A 24573-nucleotide genomic window follows, 5' to 3' on the forward strand; every position below is an offset into this window, starting at 1 on the left:
CCCTGACCTGAGAGAGAGGGTTTGTTTCTCTATGTGGTTAGGGAGGGTGTGGGGTGGGCATTCTATGTTTTTGTATTTCTTTGTGTTGGGCCTAGTATGGTTCCTAAACAGAGGCAGCTGTCTATTGTTGTCTCTGATTAGGAACCATACTTAGGCAGCCTGTTTTTCCTTTGGGTTTTGTGGGTAGTTGCTTTCTGTTTAGTTGTAAGTACCTGACAGAACTGTCGGCTGTCATTTTTGTTTATTTGTAAAGTGTTCATTTTTGCATTAAACTACAAGATGAACATATTCCAAGCTGCACCTTGGTCTACTCATTTTGACGCCTGTGACATATACAGTGCATTCGGAAAGTATTCAGACCCCTTGACTTTTTCAACATTTTGTTACGTTCCAGCCTTGTTCTAAAATGGATTAAATAAAAAAAATCCTCATCAATCTAGACACAATACCCCATAATGGCAAATCAAAATAGGTTTTTCAAAATGTTTGCAAATGTATAAAAAAAAAATATATAATGAAATATTACATAAGTATTCAGACCCTTTACTCAGTACTTTGTTGAAGCACCTTTGGTAGCGATTACAGCCTAGAGTCTTCTTGGGTATGATGCTACAAGCTTGGCACACCTGTATTTGGGGAGTTTCTCCCATTCTTCTCTGCAGATCCTCTCAAGCTTTGTCAGGTTGGATGGGGAGCATCGCTGCACAGCTATTTTCATGTCTCTCCTAAGATGTTCGATTGGGCTTGTCCGGGCTCTGGCTGGGCCACTGAAGGACATTCAGAGACTTGCCCCGAGTTCCTGAGTGTTCTGGAGCAGGTTTTCATCAAAGATCTCTCTGTACTTTGCTCCGTTCATCTTTTCCTCAACCCTGACTATTCTCCCAGTCCCTGCCGCTAAAAAAACATCCACACTGAATGATGCTGCCACCACCATGCTTCACCGTAGGGATGGTGCCAGGTTTCCTCAAAACGTGACACTTGGTACTCAGACCAAAGAGTTCAATCCTGGATTCATCAGACCAGAGAATCTTGTTTCTCATGGTCTGAGAGTCTTTTGCCCTATGGCAAACTCCAAGTGGGCTGTCATGTGCCTTTTACTGAGGAGTGGCTTCCGCCTATCCACTCTACCATAAAGGCCTGATTGGTGGAGTGCTGTGGAGATGGTTGTCCTTCTGGAAGTTTCTCCCATCTCCACAGGTGAACTCTGGAGCTCTGTCAGAGTGACCATTGGTTTCTTGGTCACATCCCTGACCCAAGGCCCTTGGTATTCAGGCCAAAGAGTTTAATCTTGGTTTCATCAGAAAGAGAATCTTGCTTCTCATGGTCTCAGAGTCCTTTAGGTGTCTTTTGGAAAAGTTCGCACAAACTTCCCCTACCTTGTTTTTAAGGTATCTGTGACCAACAGATGTATATCTGTATTCCCAGCCATGTAAAATCCATAGATTAGGCCCTCAATTGACTCTTTTCCTGATATGAATTGTAACTCAGTAAAATCTTTGAAATTGTTGCATGTTGCGTTTCTATTTTTGTTCATTGTATGTATTTTAACAGTATGTTTTGTAACTTTCCCCAGGTCGTTGCTGTAAATGAGAATTTATTATCATTTATTGTCAACTCACCTGGTAAAATAATATTTTTTTGGGCAGTTTTTTTAATCTACATCACACACACACACACACACACACACACACACACACACACACACACACACACACACACACACACACACACACACACACACACACACACACACACAGAGTACCTTCATATACATATTGTACAAGCACACATCTGTGACCGACGGATCAACCAAATTGTATGTGACCTGATCATAGTCATATGTATTTTTATGTTCCTGTCTCCCGTTGCTAGTATCCTCACACAACCTCTAAAACTATGTACAGTACCCCCCAAAAAACAGCCTAATACATTTTTTGGGGGCAGTTTGTGAAATTCCTCCGTCTCTGGCATCTAATTGTACACCTCATTGGGAAATTGCTATGCTACTCATTCCTTTGTGAGCATTCTGTTTCTCAGAGAGTTCTGCAAGAAAGCTCTGTGACGTTTGTATTTGTTTCTCTCTCTTGCAGTTCTCACACTTTTTTGCTCACTCACTCTCTGTGTATCCCTCCCTACCGTCCCCCTCTCTGCATCTCCCCCCCTTGGTGTATCTCCCTCCCTCTTTCTCTCTCTCTCTCTCTCTCTCTCTCTCTCTCTCTCTCGCTCTCTCGCTCTCTCTCTCTCTCTCTCTCTCTCTCTCTCTCTCTCTCTCTCTCTCTCTCATTTCTGCACTCTCCGTCTCTGTGCATCCCTCTACTCATCTCCCCACCCATGTACCCATCTCATGGTAGCAGAGGTAAACAAGTTGGTCTGTGCAGAGGAATACATATTGCAGGTTTAGTTTGCTATGCAAGGCTCTGGAGTTTTCATTACACCCGAAGCACAACAACAACAACATCAACAACCGCACAGGCACGTGGCCTATTACAAATGTGTTTACAAACCACCACCCGAATGCAGAAATGGAAAAGGGATGGTGGGGGAATGCAAACACAGGGCCAAAAGGGTTGGTGGGAAGAAGAAATTGCCATGATTCCTACATTTCCTGTATCTTGTTATGCCTTAAATTGCAACTGGGGTAACCAGATGTGGCCCCAGTCTTGTTTTTTTTCTCTCTCTCATTTCAAAGGGCATTATTGGCATGAGAAACATATGTTTACATTGCCAAAGCAAATGGAATAGACAATAAACAAAAGTGAAATAAACAACGGAAACATTAATTAATTTTTTAAGAATATAGACATTTCAAATGTTATCTTATTAGCTATGTACAATGCTGTAACAATGTGGAAGTAGTTGAAGTATGAAAGGGAAAATAAATAAACAGATAAATATAGGTTGTATTTACAATGTTGTTTGTGCTCCACTGGTTGCCCTTTTCTCATGACAATAGGCCACAAATCTTGCTGCTGTGACTGCACACTGCGGTATTTCACCTAATAGATATGGGAGTTTATCAATGTTTGATTTGTTTTCAAATTCTTTGTGATCTGTGGGAAATATATGTCTCTCATGTGGTCATACATTTGGCAGGAGGTTAGGAAGTGCAGGTCAGTTTCTACCTCGTTTTGTGGGCGGTGTACACATGTCTACAGTACTTCTCTCTCTCGCTCTCTCTCGCTCTCTCTTTCACACACAATTAAAATGGCCAAGTTTTATTTAGCTTTCTCGCTTCTTATAATCCCAGTAGTTTTTGGAAAACTATACAATGTCTAGGTTAATTTCTGTGTGACAGTATAGCATGGGCGACCTAACTGCAGCATCTTGCTGTCTTTCTGAGTTAATTGCCGTGTGGGAAAGCATATGAATAGTCCATTAACACGTAATGTGTGTAAATTGTCCTTGCATAACAAACTAGAGTTTTGTTCATTAGGCGGCAAATGGGAGAAAACGGACTGAAAAAGGGAGGGACTACCTGGACTCATTTTTAAATGTTTTCCATTGCGATCCCTAATGAACATGGCCCATCTGTTAAAGCCAGCCAACAGGGTCGTATTCATTAGGCACCAAAAGGAAGAAAATCGACTGATACAAGAAGGCACTACCTGGAATTATCCAGTTACAAACACACATCTTTGTTTTCTGTTCCAAAACGTTTTCAAACTTATGAAAAGCCAAAAGGTTTTGATGCTGATAGGCTGCTGTAAGGGAATGTAGGACTACTACTGTGTCCATATTAGCACAGCCTCAGGACAGCCTGCTGGCTGGGTTGAATACTAATATGTGTACGGCGTGTTTATGGTCTCGCCTGGATAGTGGATAGATAGAGTACCGTTCTGACAGCAGCAACCTTTTTCCTCAACTTTGCCTGAAGCTGGCCACCTGGATGGTATTTCGCATTGCAGAGCAGCCCCCTGAAAAACGTTGATGCCGTGGTTCTTCAGGTAACGCTGCCAAAGAACTGCCCTTACTGGTTCAATGTTAATTGGCCATCCTGTTCCCCCTTCCCTCCATCGCTCCCTTTCTTCATCCTCCCATCCCTTTCTCCCTCTCCCTGTCCTCCTTCCCACCAAGCTTTGAAGATGTCTCAGGAAGTGCTAAGATTTACTCCCTCCCTTTTTCTTTCTCCCTTAAGTTTCTCCTCTCTCTCCCTCCATCTCTCTCTGTGGTGGTACATTTCAAAGGGCCTTATACTTACATATGTAGAATCTTAATTTGATCACCATGTTGCAGGAGAAATTTCCTGCAATGCAGAACATTTAAAACTTGTACTGTATTTGAGGTTTAAAAAGGCTTCTGAAGTTCCACTTTTCCCTTAAGATTTTCCCTTAAGAAAAATGTATCAACCCCTACAAAAATGTACATTAATTATAATCACATAATAATTTGCATTTCCTGTTGCTGCAGGATTATTTTCATTCTGCTAGCGAACTCAAACTGGCTCAAATTAAAATCCTACATCTGTACAGACCTAACATGGGGTTGGGGGAGCGGGCCGAGGATTTAAACTGCTCAGTTTAGCTTCTGTTCTTTAATGATGTCTCTATTTAGAAAAAAAGAGAGGGAACGATTAAGTTCGCCCACTGAAACTGATTCATCCTTCAGCAAGCGATACTAAAGATATTCATTTGCCTGTGGGGTAGTTCCATAATCCTACTTCCTTCTGTCCTGGCACCTCATCATTCTCCCACTAATGTGAGTCATGGTTTTATTGCTCCAAGTCCCCCCCCCCCCTCCCCCCTTCCACTTCCTTTCTCTCTCCCCCTCCGCCCCTCCCACTGCCCCAACTGCTCACTTATAATGGCCTCTGCAATTGATATTTTCCCTGAGGTACAATACTTCGTTTTTGGTTTCTTACTTTCGATTAAATAATTGTCAGTTGTTTCATTTTGTACATAAATGCTTTCTTTTTAGCCAGGTTGTCGCATTTCCCCAGGTCAAGGCATCTAAAGATTGCATCTACAATTTGGACAGTTTTGCTGTTCTCGGAGGAGCGTTTTGCTGTTCTCAGAGTTTAGCTAGTCCATTAGGCGCTAATACATAACTTAATTTCCTTAGATAATCATTTAATTATATTTACATGGTACTTTACCCGCTGACAGCCAGACTGTTCACTATTCCTGTCATCACTTGATAAATACCAACTAGAAATGTGTGGAAACTTGTCAACATGAGTAGCACTCACACCCACACTTGTAATATTGCACAGTGTTGTTTCTCCACTGTAAACTACTTAATTTGGCCTAATGGGTCTAGCATAAATCACAGGTGAGCCAGATACACAGTATGTTCCATATAAATATATGTATTACATTGTAATAGCTCATTTATAACTGTATTGAACTTAATTACAGGCATAAGCCGAGCCAGAATGCATCATTAACCCCCGTAGGTAAGTTGGCTTGCTTTTGTGACGTTGTGCTGCTTGTTCTATACAGTATGTTTTATATTAAAAGTTCCCGAACAATGAAAAAAACAAAAACATCACATTTTATAATATTTGGATGAAACCATTTCATAATAAATGACCCAAGTATGAAAAATTACTGTTGCTTGTACAGTACATTGACAAAGTTGATCATAAAGTTACTGGTCCCCTTTTTTTAACCTTTATTTGACTAGGCAAGTCATTTAAGAACAAATTCAGGAGCATTACTTCTGACATTATGCAACGTCACGTAATGCCGGACATTTTATACACCAATGGTAGCTTCTTATAATCTTAACTAATTTAAATATGTAATGCCTTAAAACTGTCATCACATGTGCGCATCATACGGCTTTGTTTACAGAACGTGGCAGAATGATACTGGTAACTAACCCCTTTTCATCTGTGTTGTGACTTTTAACTAGCAAGCTACTTTTAACTAGCAATGCAAATAGTCTGGGTAGCCATTTGATTAGCTGTTCAGGAGTCTTATGGCTTGGGGGTAGAAGCTATTTAGAGCCTCTTGGACCTAGACTTGGCACTCCGGTACCACTTGCCTTGCGGTAGCAGAGAGAACAGAGGGCCTTCCTCTGACACTCTGATGTACTGGGCCGTATGCATTACCCTCTGTAGTGCCTTGTGGTCGGAGTCTGAGCAGTTGCCATACCAGGCCGTGATGCAACCCGTCAGGATGATCTCGATGGTGCAGCTGTAAAACCTTTTGAGGATCTGAGGACCCATGCCAAGTATTTTCAGTCTCCTAAGGGGGAGTAGGTTTTGTCGTGCTCTCTTCATGACTGTCTTGGTGTGCTTGGACCATGTTAGTTTGTTGGTGATGTGGACGCCAAGGAACGTGAAGCTCTCAACCTGCTCCACTACAGCCCCATCGATGAGAATGGGGGCATGCTCGGTCCTCCTTTTCCTGTAGTGGGGAATCATCTCCTTTGTCTTGATCACATTGAGGGAGATGATTGTGGACTACGGGAAAAGGAGGACCGAGCACGACCCCATTCTCATTGACGGGGCTAAAGGGTAGTGGGGCACCGTGTTAAGAATGGCTGTAACTGTGGCTGTTTAACTTGTGAACAGTATATTTTCTGTAAGACACCTGATAGTCACTATATGTTTTTTGTTCTCCCATCCCTAAGCCTCCTACATTGAGTCAGAGAACTGCCAGCACACAGCTGACATAAAGGAATGTTGTCCACAAAAGGAGCTGCGGTGTTTATAGTATTTGTAATTTACCCCTGAAAATCATATTTTGCAATTCCATTGTGTGGGTTGTTGTCTTAAAGTTGATGTAGCTTGTGTCATTGGGGCTAATCATGTTGATTAGGGGGTGAGGGGAGGGGTTATTAGTATTTCACTTTTCATTTCCTTTTGGCTTTCCACTATCATCAAGTTGTAATGATAGACATTTTAGAAAATTCAACATCTACTCTGTCTGCAGCTACCCAGGCAATCATCGCAGCAGTAATGCTGTGATACGAAATCAGCTTTCCCAAGACAAAGAAGGGGGATATGCTGTAAAGCCTGTTGTTACGTTTCCCAGTTTCTGTGTTGTAGTTTGTGTATTTGTGAGTGTGTTTCAGGAAATGGCTTCCTGAAATTCTCCCCAAGCAGCTGATTGGTCGGCCTCCGTTGATGATTGGAGAGCTGACCCCGCCCCCTCGTCAGGACGCAGCTGTCTTCAATTACCAACTCCTTCTGAAGCTATATAAGCCAGAGTTCTGTTGCTCAGAAGAGAGAGAGGAGGCTGATGGCTATATCATGTTGGTTGTTGCTAACAGATCTGGTACGGACTGTGTTAGATGATTGCTGAGAGATGAGGGTGATATCCCTTGTTGGTTGTTAGGAGAGGGATGATTAGTGTGTCCTGTGTTGGTTGAGTGAGAGAGCTGATTGGTTATGTCTGTTGTGTGTCAACAGAACGCAATGTTTTGATTATTGAAATTGTTTGTGTTATTCTGTTTCATTGGTTCCCAGGGGGGAAGGGGAAGGCACCTAAGGGGTGCTTAGGCAAAAGGCCCGCGGTCATACATATACCCGTAGTATGTACTCTGTCTATGCACACTAGGAAAGACCTGGGCGGACCACCCCCTGTATTTTGGTTAGTGCACCAGGTGGTGCTAATTAGGTAAGTAGTGGGTAGGCAGGTAAGGTAGGAGGGGGGGGGCTTTGATATTTACTTTCTTTGCTTTGGTTCCATCCAGCCCCTTTTCCCCAAAATTACCGTGTGACGAATAAATTCCCTGTAAACGGTAATTCTCTGCCTTTTGTCATCCTTACTCGCACCTACCGTCCCATACCTCTTTCACTCCACGGGGAGTTGAGTTGTAGCAGGGTGTTGCATTCCCTCTTCCTAGAGGTGTTCGTAACACCTGTAAAGACAAACCAAAGAAGGTGGGATAGCCTGTGAAGACAGACCAAAGAAGGTGGGATAGCCTGTGAAGACATACTGTAAGTCATAGTTATTCACTTCAAATCAATTGAGCATTTCAGGCACACACATTCCAAATAGAAACATTAAAAACTTTCACCAAAAAGTGCACAAATGAATACTGTATATTTCAAATTGAGTACTTCAAAAATACCAGAAAACACATTGTAGAATGAGTAGGTCATTACATAAACGAATTGCTAACATCATAGAACAGTTACAGTGCCTTGCAAAAGTATTCATCCCCATTGGCGTTTTTCCTATTTTGTTGCATTACAACCTGTAATTTAAATAGATTTTTATTTGGATTTCATGTAATAGACATACACAAAATAGTGAAATTAACAAAATGACTTTTTTCAAAAATTCTATTTAAAAAAAAGGGTGTGCATATGTATTCACCCCCTTTGCTATGGAGCCCCTAAATAAGATCTGGTGCAACCAATTACCTTCAGTAGTCACATAATTAGTTAAATAAAGTCCACCTGTGTGCAATCTAAGTGTCACATGATCTGTCACATGATCTCAGTATATATACACTTGTTCTGAAAGGCCCCAGAGTCTGCAACAACACTGAGCAGAGGGCACCACCAAGCAAGTGGCACCATGAAGACCAAGGAGCTCTCCAAACAGGTCAGGGACAAAGTTGTGGAGAATTACAGATCAGGGTTAGGTTATAAAAAAATATTCAAAACTTTGAACATCCCACAGAGCACAATTAAATCCATTATTAAAAAACTGAACGAATATGGCACCACAACAAACCTGCCAAGAGAGGGCCGCCCACCAGAACTCACAGACCAGGCAAGGAGGGCATTAATCAGAGAGGCAACAAAGAGACCAAAAATAACCCTGAAGGAGCTGCAAAGCTTCACAGCGGAGATTGGATTATCTGTCCATAGGACTACTTTAAAACCTGTTAAGGACAGACGTTCCGCTAGCGGAACGCCTCACCAATATCCAATGGTATAGAGTGGCGCGAATTAGAAATACCTCAAAAATGCAAAAACTTCAATTTTTCAAACATATGACTATTTTACACCATTTTAAAGACAAGACTCTCCTTTATCTAACCACATTGTCCGATTTCAAAAAGGCTTTACAACGAAAGCAAAACATTAGATTATGTCAGGAGAGTACCCAGCCAGAAATAATCACACACCCATTTTTCAAGCTAGCATATATGTCACAAAAACCAAAACCACAGCTAAATGCAGCACTAACCTTTGATGATCTTCATCAGATGACACTCCTAGGACATTATGTTATACAATACATGCATGTTTTGTTCAATCAAGTTCATATTTATATCAAAAACCAGCTTTTTACATTAGCATGTTTTGTTCAGAACTAGCATACTTCCGGTGAATTTACAAAATTACTCACGATAAAAGTTGACAAAAAACATAACAATTATTTTAAGAATTATATATACAGAACTCCTTTATGCAATCGCGGTGTCCGATTTTAAAATAGCTTTTCGGTGAAAGCACATTTTGCAATATTCTGAGTAGATAGCCCGGCCATCATGGCTAGCTATTTTGACACCCACCAAGTTTGGCACTCACCAAACTCAGATTTACTATAAGAATAATTGGATTACCTTTGCTGTTCTTCGTCAGAATGCACTCCCAGGACTTCTACTTCAACACCCAATGTTGTTTTGGTTCCAAATAATCCATAGTTATATCCAAATACCTCCGTTTTGTTCGTGCGTTCAAGTCACTATCTGAAGGGTGATGCGCCGGCGCATTTCGTGACAAAAAATGTTAAAATATTCCATTACCGTACTTTGAAGCATGTCAAACGCTGTCTAAAATCAATTTTTATGCAATTTTTCTCGTAAAATAGCGATAATATTCCAACCGGGAGACGTTGTATCTGTTCAAACACTGAAAGTAAAACATGGAGTCGTCACATGCACGCGCGCACCAGTGTCATTGTTCTCAGAAGTACCACTCTCCAAAACCCCTGCTGTTTTTCGCCCAGAGACTGCAGAGTTATCATTCAACGTTCTGGCGCCTTCTAAGAGCCAATGAAAGCCTTAGAAAATGTCACGTTACAGCAGAGATCCTGTATTTTCGATAAAGAGGCTACAGAAGGCCATGAAATGGTCAGAGAGGGCACTTCCCATGTAGAATCTTCTCAGGTTTTGGCCTGCCATTTGAGTTATGTTATACTCACAGACACCATTCAAACAGTTTTAGAAACTTTAGGGTGTTTTCTATCCACATCTACTAATTATATGCATATTCTAGTTTCTGGGCAGGAGTAATAACCAGATTAAATCGGGTACGTTTTTTATCCGGCCGTGAAAATACTGCCCCCTATCCCTAACAGGTTAAGCCTGGTCAGAATTTAAGGTATGATGGATGGCGCTAAATACAGGGAAATTCTTGAGAGAAACCTGTTTCAGTCTTCCAGAGATTTGAGGCTGGAACCGAGGTTCACATTCCAGCAGGACAATGACCCTAAGCATACTGCTAAAGCAACACTCGAGTGGTTTAAGGGGAAACATTTAAATGTCTTGGAATGGCCTAGTCAAAGCCCAGACCTCAATCCAATGCCTGGTGATTGAATGGCAAAGAGCACAAGTAATTTTCCTAACAGAAATACCACTGGCCTCATTCCTTTCTGATGTCCCTCTGGGCTAGTCTGTTCTTGTCCTTCTTCTCTTCTTCTTTTCCGAGAAATAATAAGAGGGAAGTCCTTGACCCCTATGACCAGTCACACACAGCCGCACAGCTTGCTTGACCAGACACCTGGTTAACCAGCTTTATAAATTCTTTCTTCATATCTTTCATTCGCTCTCTTTCTCTTTCTTTTTTCTCTCTCCCTATTCTCTTTCATTCTCTGTTTCCTGTGTTCTTTCTTTATCCCTCTATTCCTCTCGCTCCTTCTCTCCTTATTTTTTATGTCACTGGTATGTTACCTCAATGGGAAATGTAGAAGAATTTGATAGGTGCTGACAGTGAAGGATGTACCAGCTGTTGCATAAGAGCAAGATGAGAGTCTACAGTACCTCCAGCCTTGCATTGTGAGTCCCTGGTAACCACCATTCATAACCCACAAGGTGCAGTTTCAGGAAGTAATTCCAATTCTATCTAATTGAAAAGCATTGAGAAAAAATGTATTTGGAATTTCAGTTTACTTTCTGAATTGACAATTTAAATGGAACTGACCCTAAGCCTGATGCGCACACTAGGCTGAAGTCCTCATCACCTTGTAAAGCCAGCGACTAGGCTGAGTTCCAAAAAAGATAATATACATGGTACAAGAAATGGTAGCTCAAACAGTATTAGTTCGGGCCCAATCAATATTTTACAGGGCCCACGTGACCCCTCTTCCCACGCGGACCCCGGTGCGACCGCACCGCAAGCACTCCCTGGTCTCTGGGTCCAAGACCTTTTTTGGGAGATTGTAACACTAGCCAAAACATGCTAGCGTTTTTAACCATAGGAGAATAGACGAGACTCTGGTTCACAATTCAAAGCTGATGATATTATATGTTTTAAGTTGAAAACATGACGTTTCAGTGCCTGGTGCTGGTGTAGTGCAGGGTTCCCTAACTGGCAGCCTGCGGGCAAATTTAACACGCGGGTTAGTTTTATTTGGCCCCCTAAGTAAAAATGTTATATATTTTCAGTGTTGGACATAAAAGACTGTAAAAGCACCAGGAAATCAGCTCCAAGTGATTTTCATTTAAGTAGATAGACATGTGATCATATACAAATGTAAGCAAGGTATGAAATTATTAAGTTTTAGTCAAACATATTTCTTTGGGCTTTTTGTAGTCTACAAATGATTTGTAATTATGTTCCGGCCCCCCGACCATCCGCTCCAGAAAAAAATCGCCCTGAGGCTGAATCTACAGTATATGGTTGATGATCCCTGGTCTAGTGGGTAACACCACCTGCAGTACATATTCATTGTCTTAGCACTGCTCATATGTCTGTGTCTCATTAAATATACCTTTCTCTCCCTCTCTTTCATAACTGCCTATCCCAATAAATAATACTTTTTTTAAATGATAATCTTTTGTATCACGTTTTAGGGAAGACCCAGATGCAGACAGTGTCAAAGTAACAAAAGTTTATTACTAGAACAGGGGGCAGGCAAAACGACAGGTCAAGGGCAGGCAGCAGTCAGTAATCCAGGTCAGACTCCATAAGGTACAGAACGGCAGGCAGGCTCAGGGTCAGGGCAGGCAGAATGGTCAAAACCAGGAAAACTAGAAAACAGGAACTATAGAAAAAGACAGGAGCAAGGGGGAAAACGCTGGTAGGCTTGACGGACAAAACGAACTGGCAAAAGACAAACAGAGAACACAGGTATACTGTAAATACACTGGGGATAATGGGGAAGATGGGCGACACCTGGAGGGGGGTGGAGAAAAGCACAAAGACATGTGAAACAGATCAGGGTGTGACACTTTTGTGCACCTATTTTTCTTGATGTTTCTTAGATTTTTTACCATTGACTGAATTCTGGTTGGTTGAAGTGCCGTCTAATCCTGTTTGCTGTTTGAAACCAGCAATTAATTTAGTTATTCCATTTCAAAACAAGCAAGCGTCATCAAAATCTTCTGTAGCCAATACCGGACAAAAACAAATCTCTAAACAACCCAAGTCCCGACTTCTTCTTTTCCCTTTATAAAGACGTCTATAAAACATGCTGACAACGGGTCATCCGGAGTCTCCATTACCCCACAGAGAATCCTGCCCGCCAGCCAGCCCGCCTGCTGCCTGTCCCATATCTCCCTCTCTTCCTAATGAGAGCCTGTAAGGAGGGACGACAATTTGACAAAGGCCTGCTAACAGTTTTCCATGGGGGGGGGGGCTAAGGAGGGATCACGCTCAGATGTGTCTGCGCCTCGCCAGCCATGGTTCATAACCCCTGAAGAGATGCAGACTCAGCCGCTGCATGCTTAGAGGAAAAGAGAAGTGGGGTCGGCGAGGAAACTGCTTCAATACTGGACCTTGTGTAGCATTTGCAGCATTTATAGAGCTTTCAGATGACAGTCATGAAGGGCTTAGAGACAGTTTTGATATTTTTGTCATGTAGAGAGCAGTTTGTTTCTCAGAAGGATGGTTTATTTAGCCTAGTCCCAGATCTGCTCGGCAAGACAGCACACACAGATTTGGTGCCAGGCTACTGTTTTCTAGCATATGAGGGGAAACTGTCAAGGGCTTTATAAGAAGATGACTTAATTGTCCATGAAGATTTTCTTGTGTCGCACCCCTAGAGCAGTTTTAGGGGTTAAATGCCTTGCTCAAAGGCACATCGGCGGGAGATGACATCTAGTATTTTCTCCAGTCAGACCTGGTATTCAAACCGTCAACCCTCCAGTTTCTGGCCCGCCCCTCTAACCTCTAGGGCTAGGCTATCTACTGCCCTTACAGTAAAATCTATGAGGCCTTTACAGGAACTGCTGAAGAGGATAACCCTTGTCATAAGTTGTTTGAAGAGTTCTCCTTATTCAACGTTTTGTGATTTAAAGACTTGTGCAGTGATGTTTTTACTTCAAGGAAATGTACTTTGATCCTTTGGAGGAGTACTTTGATCGTTTGTAAAATCATAAATGACTAGATCACATTTTAGCGATGGCTTGTTGTACTCTGAATACAGACATTTGACTGCACTCTAAATTTAAATGAATGACAAATTTGATTTCTTCCTCTTTTTCTCAACAACAGCCGTTCCTCTAGGTTCCTTCCTAGGTCCTTCAGGAGAAGTTTTCCTGGCCACTGTGCTTCTGCGTTGCTTGCTCTTTGAGGTTGAGGCTGTTGTGTATATCAGTGTTAAAATGGATTATGAAATACATTTTATTGATTGACTGAACAACATAAAATACATTATACTCCAACAGCATTTTCAGAAAATCACCTCCACCTTCCACAACACAAACCCCGACAGGCAGCAATCCCTCACCATGTGGAATACAAAACTAATAAGGCGAGTTTTACTATGGCGGGCACGTCATCCAGTTAATCAAAAAGACAAATTACTTTTATGTAATCGTTGTTAGCAAAATAGCCTGGTTCTAATTAAAAATATTAAAGCCGTCTACATTGGGAGGCTGACTAGTTATTGCTGACATAATAGCATAAAGAGTGACTCATAATTCTTCTATTATTTTTTCGCCTCCTCCAATACACAGAGAACAACACTATTTGTTGGCGGATATATTTATTAGGCCTACCTTTCGGGGATGGGGGGGGGTGAAACTGTGAATGTGATGTGTGGTGAACAAAGAAGAAAGAGTAGACAGTGCTATGTTGTGTGGGAGTCACTGGGAGATGAGGGCCCCTTGTGCATTTGCATTCAAATGTTGCAAATTGTGAAGGACGTCTGGATGACTCAACAGCTCAAGAAAACAGGGTTGGTCGCTGTCGGTTTTTCTTCGTTTTCTCTCTCCTCTAGTGGATTAATTCACTTTGTGTATGATCGCACAGGCACACGCAACCTCTGCTCCAAATTGTTTGAATTCAATACACAGTCTAAGGTAAAGGGAAAAGTAAACATGCTAATCAGTAGCTACTAGATAATCATTATTTATTAGGAGTTATTCGTGTTTCCATGTTTATAAATTAGTTATTACACTGTAATAAAATGTAATTTATTACTCCTGTAATTTATTACTTGTGCCAAACAACACCTGTTAGTCATGGTACATTTATGATATAGGGTTGTTCATTCATGGAATGTCACGTAAGTAGACATAGTGTGAACCTATGACATGTCCTATTTCACATACTTCTATGTATACTTACGTGACATACAAACTTGATGGAAGTAGGAGTTTTTGTGACTAATTATTCATGAGATTGGATTTGATATACCATCCTGTCAACAACTACAGACCAGTATCCCTTCTTTCTTTTCTCTCCAAAACTCTTGAACGTGCCGTCCTTGGCCAGCTCTCCTGCTATCTCTCTCAGAATGACCTTCTTGATCCTAATCAGTCAGGTTTCAAGACTGGGCATTCAACTGAGACTGCTCTTCTCTGTGTCACGGAGGCTCTCCGCACTGCTAAAGCTAACTCTCTCTCCTCTGCTCTCATCCTTCTAGACCTATCTGCTGCCTTTGATACTGTGAACCATCAGATCCTCCTCTCCACCCTCTCCGAGTTGGGCATCTCCGGCGCGGCCCACGCTTGGATTGCGTCCTACCTGACAGGTCGCTCCTACCAGGTGGCGTGGCGAGAATCTGTCTCCGCACCATGCGCTCTCACCACTGGTGTCCCCCAGGGCTCTGTTCTAGGCCCTCTCCTATTCTCGCTATACACCAAGTCACTTGGCTCTGTCATATCCTCACATGGTCTCTCCTATCATTGCTATGCAGACGACACACAATTAATCTTCTCCTTTCCCCCTTCTGATAACCAGGCGGCGAATCGCATCTCTGCATGTCTGTCAGACATATCAGTGTGGATGACGGATCACCACCTCAAGCTGAACCTCGGCAAGACGGAGCTGCTCTTCCTCCCGGGGAAGGACTGCCCGTTCCATGATCTCGCCATCACGGTTGACAACTCCCTTGTGTCCTCCTCCCAGAGTGCTAAGAACCTTGGCGTGATCCTGGACAACACCCTGTCGTTCTCCACTAACATCAAGGCGGTGACCCGATCCTGTAGGTTCATGCTCTACAACATTCGCAGAGTACGACCCTGCCTCACACAGGAAGCGGCGCAGGTCCTAATCCAGGCACTTGTCATCTCCCGTCTGGATTACTGCAACTCGCTGTTGGCTGGGCTCCCTGCCTGTGCCATTAAACCCCTACAACTCATCCAGAACGCCGCAGCCCGTCTGGTGTTCAACCTTCCCAAGTTCTCTCACGTCACCCCGCTCCTCCGCTCTCTCCACTGGCTTCCAGTTGATGCTCGCATCCGCTACAAGACCATGGTGATTGCCTACGGAGCTGTGAAGGGAACGGCACCTCCATACCTTCAGGCTCTGATCAGGCCCTACACCCAAACAAGGGCACTGCGTTCATCCACCTCTGGCCTGCTGGCCCCCCTACCTCTGAGGAAGCACAGTTCCCGCTCAGCCCAGTCAAAACTGTTCGCTGCTCTGGCACCCCAATGGTGGAACAAGCTCCCTCACGATGCCAGGACAGCGGAGTCAATCACCACCTTCCGGAGACACCTGAAACCCCACCTCTTTAAGGAATACCTAGGATAGGATAAAGTAATCCTTCTAACCCCCCCCACCCCCCCCCTTAAAAGATTTAGATGCACTATTGTAAAGTGGTTGTTCCACTGGATATCATAAGGTGAATGCACCAATTTGTAAGTCGCTCTGGATAAGAGCGTCTGCTAAATTACTTAAATGTAAAATGTAAATGTAAATGTAATCCTCTCTCAGGCCTAGATATAGAACAAAACATAACCCATAATATTTTTACACTACTAAAATGCTCAGAATTGAAACATTTGACCCTTTCTCTCATCTCTAACTATCAAGAAGCCTTAAAGAACAGGCTGAGTAGGCGGGGAGCTTATATTCACGAGTTCGCCTTGACTGACCGCTTTATGAAAAAACGGTTGTGGTCGTTGCCAGGTAACAAGGCAAACAATGGGCCACATGTCATTGATGACCAGGTAAACAATGGCATTCTGAGTCTAGTATACCTCACCCCATGTTCTCAGCAAAATTCTCTCACGGACAACATAGATGATCATAGACTGTTGGATATCAGACAGACAGCAGCAATACACAATTGCATGTCTATTGTTTTGATCAAAAATATAAACAATTTCAAAAATATTACTAAGTTACAGTTCAGATAAGGAAATCAGTCAAATTAAATAAATTCATTAGGCCCTAATCTATTGATTTCACATTACTGGGAATACAGATATGCATCTGTTGGTCACAGATACTTTACAAAAAAGGTAGGGGCGTGGTTCAGAAAACCAATCAGTATCTCGTGTGACCACCATTTTCCTCATGCAGCGTGACACATCTCCTTCGCATAGAGTTGATCAGGCTGTTGATTGTGGCCTGTGGAATGTTGTCCCACTCCTCTTCAATGGCTGTGCGAAGTTCCTGGATATTGGCAGGAACTGGAACACCCTGTCGTACACGTCGATCCAGAGTGACTTTTTCAGCTTCCAGGAATTGTGTACAAATCTTTGCAATATGAGGGCGGTTGGACTTACTGTCAAATTCTCTAAAACATCATTGGAGGCGGCTTATAGGAGAGAAATTAACATTCAATTCTCTGACAACAGCTCTGGTGGACATACCTGCAGTCAGCATGCCAATTGCACGCTCCCACAAAACTTGAGACATCATTGGCACTGTGTTGTGACAAAAGTGCACATTTTAAAGTGGCCTTTTATCTCCAGCACAGCACAATTACTGTGTAATGATCATGCTTTTAATCATCTTCTTGTAATGCCGCAGATGAAAAAAGCTGTTTGTGAGTATGTTGCGTTTATATTTTTGTTCAGTGTAATTACAGAATACAGTTCACTGATTCACTTCTTCACAAGAATTAGTAAAGCCTCTGTCACCTTAGAAGGTTAGACATAAGGGAATGTACATGAAAACAGCATACAATAAGTGTACGGGACAATTTATTGGTGCCTCTACATTAGCATTAGACATTCATTAGATCATTTACAATAGGCCAGCATAACCAAAGTATCGATCAACATGAACACTCATGAGAAATAATAGAGAGACGTCATTTTATAGAACTTTTTATCAGAGCCATAAGCCTAATATAGGCACCTGGCCACCCTACACTGTGCAGGACCCCATTGATTCATATAATTTCTAACACATCCCCTGTCTGAATGGTTGAAAAAACAATACAAATTGAATAATTTAAGCTTTAGAAAATGCAACCAACTACAGAGATTGATGGGGAGGGGAGTGGGAGAGGAGGGGGACCCATGTACCCCGCTTCAATCAAGCAGGTTTCAGTCACCCACTTGGCTTCAAGTGGGCCGTCTCAGGAGGTTTCGGACTGTAAAGCGTCGCCGGAAGATCTGGACTGGGAACTGTTGCCGGAAGCTCTGGACTAGGAACTGTCGCCGGAAGCTCTGGACAGGGCAGGCGCACTGGAGGCCTGATGCGTGGGGCTGGTACAGGTGGTGCCAGACTGGTGACACGCACCTCAGGGCGAGTGCGGGGAGCAAGAACAGGGCATACCAGGCTGGATAGACTCACTGGAGGCCGGGTACGTGGGGCAGGCACAGGATATACTGGACCGTGGAGGCTCACTGGAGGTCTCGAGCGTAGAGCTGGCACAACCCGTCCTGGCTGGATGCTTACTTTCGCCCGGCAAACGCGGGGCGCGGGCACAGGACGCACTGGGCTGTGAATTCGCACTGGCGACACAGTGCGCAGAGCCGGCGCAGGATATCCTGGACCGAGAAGGTGAACTGGAGACCAGGAGCGCTGAGCTGGCACCACCCTTCCTGGCTGAATGCTCAACCTAGCTCGACAAATGCAGGTCGCACCGGGCGACACAGTGCACATCACCGCATAACACGGTGCTTGCTTCTTCACTCGCTCCCCACGGTAAGCACGGGGAGTTGGCTCAGGTCTCCACCCTGACTCTGCCAATCAATGGACATTAGAGCAGTGGAAATCTGTCCTTTGGTCTGATGAGTCCAAATTTGAGATTCTTGGTTCCAACTGTCGTGTCTATATGAGACGCAGAGTAGGTGAACGGATGATCTCCGCATGTGTGGTTCCCACCATGAAGCATGGAGGAGGAGGTGTGATGGTGTGGGGGTGCTTTGCTGATGACACTGTGTGTGATTTATTTAGAATTCAAGGCACACTTAACCAACATTGCTACCAAAGTTTCTGCAGCAATACGTCATCCCATCTGGTTTGCACTTAGTGGGACTATCATTTGTTTTTCAACAGGACAATGACCCAAAACACCGCCAGGCTGTGTAAGAGCTATTTGACCAAGAAGGAGAGTGTTAGAGTGGTGAATCAGATGACCTGGCCTTCACAATCACCCGACCTCAACCCAATTGAGATGGTTTGGGATGAGTTGGACCGCAGAGTGAAGGAAAAGCAGCCAACAAGTGCTCAACATATGTGGGAACCCCTTCAAGACTGTTGGAAAAGCATTCCTCATGAAGCTGGTTGAGACAATGCCAAGAGTGTGCAATGCTGTCATCAAGGCAAAGGGTGGCTACTTTGAAGAATCTATTTTGAAGAAATCTATTTTGATTTGTTTAACAATTATTTGGTTACAACACGATTCCATATGTGTTACTTCATAGTTTTGATGTCTTCACTATTATTCTACAATGTAGAAAATAGTAAAAATAAAGAAAAACCCTGTAATGAGTAGATGTGTCCAAACCTTTAACTGTACTGTATGTCGGACCCCAGTAAGACTAGCTGTCGCCATTGGCGTCCGCTAACGGGGATCGTAATAATTCAAATTTGTATTTATCTGGGTGGTTTAGGTAGTACATAATCCACAGCATAATTATTAACTTGACCATGCTTAAAGAGATATTCAATGTCTGATTAGATATTGTTACACATCTACCAGTCACTGCCCTTCTTTATGAGGCTTTCGAAAAGCTCCCTGATCTTTGTAGTTGAATCTGTGCTTGAAATTCAATACTTGACTGAGGGACCTTACAGATGTTGTATGTATGGGGACAGAGGAAGGTTTAGTCATTAAAAAATCATCTCAACGCCTATTATTTCACACAGTGCGAGTCCATGAAACGTATTTGTGAAGACAAATTTCACTCCTGACCTAATCAAAGGGGTTGAATACTTATATAACGACTATATTTTAGTTTATCAAATTTGTATTAATCTTTTTTTAAATATATATTTTTTCTTCCATTTTGACATTAGAGTATTTTGAGTAGATTGTTGACAAAAAATGGCATTCATTTTAATCTCACTTTGTAACACAATAAAATGTGAAGAAATCCAAGGGGTATGAGTTTCTTAGCAACGCACTGTATTTGTCTTCCATCTCCCGCTTATATATAGAATATCTGAGATTTGAAAGTGAAACTCAAAGTTAATAAAAGATTTACTGCTACATTATATTGATTATCCCTCCTTATTATTTCCCTATCATTAGGGTTCACTAATTTTTTAAAGGTGCTTGAGAATTGCGGCAGGAGGATATTACTTTGGTTGCAATACTGCTTTTTACAGTCTCTACTGGTAAAGCATTGAGTCTTCTTTACTAACCTAGACAGAGAAAGAATCCCTGAAACCTGAGGTGATGTTTGCTGTTGTCATGTATTTCTACATACCTTTGATGTTTTTGCCTCTTCTCTTTTTATTCCCTTTTCCTCTGGAGGAGTGCTGGAGAGCAATGAATCTAACAAGCAAACCACAGCAGTGGTCCAATTACCCTCAAGAAACCTGTCTGAGTTATTTTTGCTCTAAATGTAGGAAGAGAAGAGGGAGAAGGAGAAGGGGAAAAAAACGAAGTGTCTAAAATGGCTGTTATTTTGACAGTGCACCGCCAACTCATCACAGCAGGCCGAGCGTCCCAAGGGTTGCCGTCCTTGACTGAGAGCCCAGTCCCGTTCATTACGGAGAGATGAGGAAGAACCTGGAACTCGGCGCTACTCATCTTCGGTCCTAAGAGGGCATTCATCAGCTGGTTTCTCTGACTGGCCCCGATTCTTCCCTCCCCTCCCTCCCAAGCCACCATTTAGACTGTCTCTTAAGAGCTGAGATAGGAAGCCAAATTGGTTCAATCATGACAGATAATTTGCCGGAATCAGCCAGTGTCCCTGGCTGCAGAGTCACTTAGATCAAGGTTTCAGAAGCTCCCCTTCAGTTCTCTTCAGTCATCAGGAAACGTGGAAGTTCCCATGCGCTAGTCTTCTATGGAGAGTGCTATAATGTGAGAGTATATATAAGATATACCTAGCGCACAAAATTGGACAAAACTGGTTAAATTGGCACAGGTAGATTTTTTGCAATAGCATCAATACAACTGCCCCCTTTCATTGAAGCATTGGCGTTTAAGGCCGACTGGGGTACTGCAGGCTGTTGTATCCAGAAAGCAGGATCCCTCATTATGGTAAAATGGCAATCTTTGTAGTCAATATCTGTGTAAATACATAACAATTTTGAAGATAATTCTGGTATCAATAACTGCTTCTATTACACCAAATGTATTTCTGATCAATTTGATGTTATTTTAATGGACAAAAAAATGTGCTTTTCTTTCAAAAACAAGGACATTTCTATTGATCCTAAACTTTTGAACGGTAGTGTGTGTCATTGACCCGATTATTAAAAGTGCACACAGAAGAAGTTCTAAGGTAATTGAGTAGCTACCGGCAGCCTGCAGTACCCCGGTCGGCATTAAACCTGAGACAATCAAATCAAATCAAATGTTATTGGTCACATACACGTGTATAGCAGTTTAGCAGTTATTGTGGGTGTAGTGAAATGCTTGTGCATCTAGCTCTGACAGTGCAGTAATATCTAACAAGTAATATCTAACAGTTTCACAACATATACCCAAAATACACGTAAATCTAAGTAAGGAATGGATTAAGAATATGCATATATATCAGAGCGGCATTGGACTAAGATACAGTGGCATAGTATAGAGTACAGTTTACACATATGAGATGAGTAATGCAAGATACGAAGACATTATTAAAGTGGCTAATGTTTAATTTCCTTAAAGTGGCCAGTGATTCCTAATCTATGTCTATAGACAGTGGCCTCTGATGTGCTGGAGATGGCTGTTTAACAGTCAGTGGTGTAGTATAGAATACAATACAGTATATACATATGAACTGGGTGATGCAATATGGCGTCTCTCAAAATCAATGACAGGGGTCAGTCATTCTGCCCTGGTTGTAGCCTGCAAGATCACTTCCTGTAGTATCTCAAACTGTGCATCTTATGTCTTCAGAATCCCCCCCCATGAGACGCCATCTTAGCTAAAACTCTCTTCCTGATCTTAAAATGCACCATTGAGTCTTCACATAGGAATGAATGGTGTGACATTGTTTTAATGTTGTTGTTTTTTTACCTTTATTTAACTAGGCAAGTCAGTTAAGAACAAATTCGTATTTACAATGACGGCCTAGGAACAGTGTGTTAACTGCCTTGTTCAGGGGCAGAACGACAGATTTTTACCTTGTCAGCTCGGGGATTCAATCCAGCAACATTGGTTGCACCTTGAATTTTGCAAGGCACTGTATTAGGCATTTATTCAGTCATCTTTCTTCTTTATCTAATACATGTGTTTATTCATTCACATTTAGGATGTTGCTGGGGCTAGCACCGGCCGCGTGGTCCCCTGGTCATCTGGTATCAGTGCTGTGGGAAAGGATGCTAGGCCTAGCAGAGACAGCTTAGAGGTGAGTGCAGTGGAGGTAGGAAGAAAACAGAGACACAGATATACTGACAGTTCCTTAATATATTGGCTCTATACTGTATGTAATAGCAATTTACACTTAGGAGTGACAGACGGAGTGACAACAGAGGAGCACAAGGAGAAGCAAAGACAGAGTGACAATGGAGGAGAACAAAGAGAATCACAGACAGAAAAACAGACCGAGAGACAGACGGAGAGACGAACAGACAGACAGAGACAGAGTGACAGCAGAGAAGATACAGAGTCAGACTGCACAACAGGGAGGCAACAGAGACACAGTTATAGTGGTAAGTTGTATCTCCAGTGGTGCTTTTACATGTTGTATGTGTCTTAAACATGTGCTGGTTAAAAAAGGAGGGCTATGTTTCACCGGTCACAGTCCGCCCCTGGACAAGAGACTCATTGAATATCACACAAAACAATACTAGCTATCATAAGTCAAAGGTAAACATGTGAATAACGACGAGAACATGAGAATTAAGTTGGTACCATCTGGCACCAATGAGGATGACGTTTTGCGACTGGGGGCCAGTCGAACGGGCATAAACACCCATCTTGGGAGCTCGGAGGGATGAGTCAAGCGACTTGAATGAGGGGAAAGGAGGAGAAGAAGGAGGGGGGAAGCTTGGCTGCGCGGCTTGATGATGAAACGCTTTGTTTATTAGAGGGAACAGACATGAATCACTCCCAGCAACGGCCCAGGGGCCAATAATGCGAGGCGGCAACACAGCGCGGAGATTAGGAGGTGTGCGTATGTGGGGGGAGGTGGGGATAGGATTCCTGTAAATAATTAGCATGCCGAAATTCTTATCAGCTAATTTAGAGGAATGACATGCGAGTGTCGAGTCACTTCCTCCTCAGAGACGGATTAGAGCATGTAGCTCGTGGTAGAAGTAGACAACATCACACAAGGGGAAGATGAGTGGAGATGAGGGTGTTGATGTCACTTCCTGTGCCAGGTCCTTCATGCATGGGACACAGTTTCCCCTCTCTGAAGGTGTAGCCTATCTGGCTTGCTTAATTTACCACATTCTTCTGTTCTGTTATCATCTGCAAGGTTAAAGGAGGTAATTGAAATTTGGCCCCCTGGTAGGGAACGCTCTCAGAGATGCTGTGTTATGCTGGCCTAGAATAGAGGCCTGGATGTATCGATAAATTCTCAAGAGACAAATCCCTAAACACCTGTATAGGATGTAAAAAGTGACACTTTCATGATAAGAGCCCAGACATTTTTAATAACGCCCCAGGTGGGGGATTTGTCAAAGTCCTGAAGCAATCGAGATGTCTCTTCATGAATAGCGAGAGAAATGGAGTGGATTTCACAACACAAACATCTCTATCCACTCCAAATCAAAAGGTGTGATCTGGCCCGAGAACTTGATGTTAGCCGTTTTAGCGGTATCACGCCAACCCTCAGACAGCTTAGATCAAGACACAGCTTTTCTTACTGAAAGGTTGGCCTCGGAACAAAGGTGAGAGGGAAATCAGAGGGAGGAGATATTTGCAATCTCAGTACGACAGACTCTTTGATGTGAACCACAAGGTGTCTGTCTGCTTACCAGAGACAGTAATGACGTTCCTTCTTCTTCTGTTGTTGTTGGTTTGTTCTGTGTTGCACAGGCCCACTGTGGCAAGCCATCGATGTAATGAGCACTCTGATTCTTCTTTTCGACATGGGGGTTGACATTTGGCGGCAGCAGTGGGATCCAGTGAATAGAATGGTAGAAAAAACATGAGTGGGGATGGGTATGATTTTGCGCCTCTTCAGCATCAAATAGACACTTTTGGACTCTGTGACCTGAAAACTCAATGAAAATGAGACATATGCAGAGGGTTAAATCATCTGTTTACATTTACCACTGTTGAGAGCAACACAGACACCCAAGACAGATCCATCTCGGCAACAAATTGTGTTTATTATGTCTGGAACATACCGGCAACACGAGTTGTGTTATTTCATGACAGAAAGACAGCAACCTGGTTACGCTGAAGCCAAAATATAGACTCGGCTAGAGCACAAATAAGACCCCCAAATCGATGAGTCATCACTGTGTGTTCCCTCGTTCTCACCCCCAACCTCTACAATAATGTCAGTAACAGAGGGAGGAGGGGTAAGCCGGTTTCCTAACTAACTACACTATATATACAAAAGTATGTGGACACCCCTTCAAATTAGTGGATTCTGCTATTTCAGCCACAACTGTTGCTGACAGGTGTATAAAATAGAGCACACAGACATGCGACCTACATAGAAAAACATTGGCAGTAGAATGGCCTTACTGAAGAGCTCAGTGACTTTCAATGTGGCACCATCATAGGATTCCACCTTTCCAACAAGTCA

The sequence above is a fragment of the Salmo salar genome, chromosome 11 (assembly GCF_965601325.2).
Source record: "Salmo salar chromosome 11, fSalSal1, whole genome shotgun sequence".
Classification (NCBI taxonomy): Eukaryota; Metazoa; Chordata; class Actinopteri; order Salmoniformes; family Salmonidae; genus Salmo; species Salmo salar.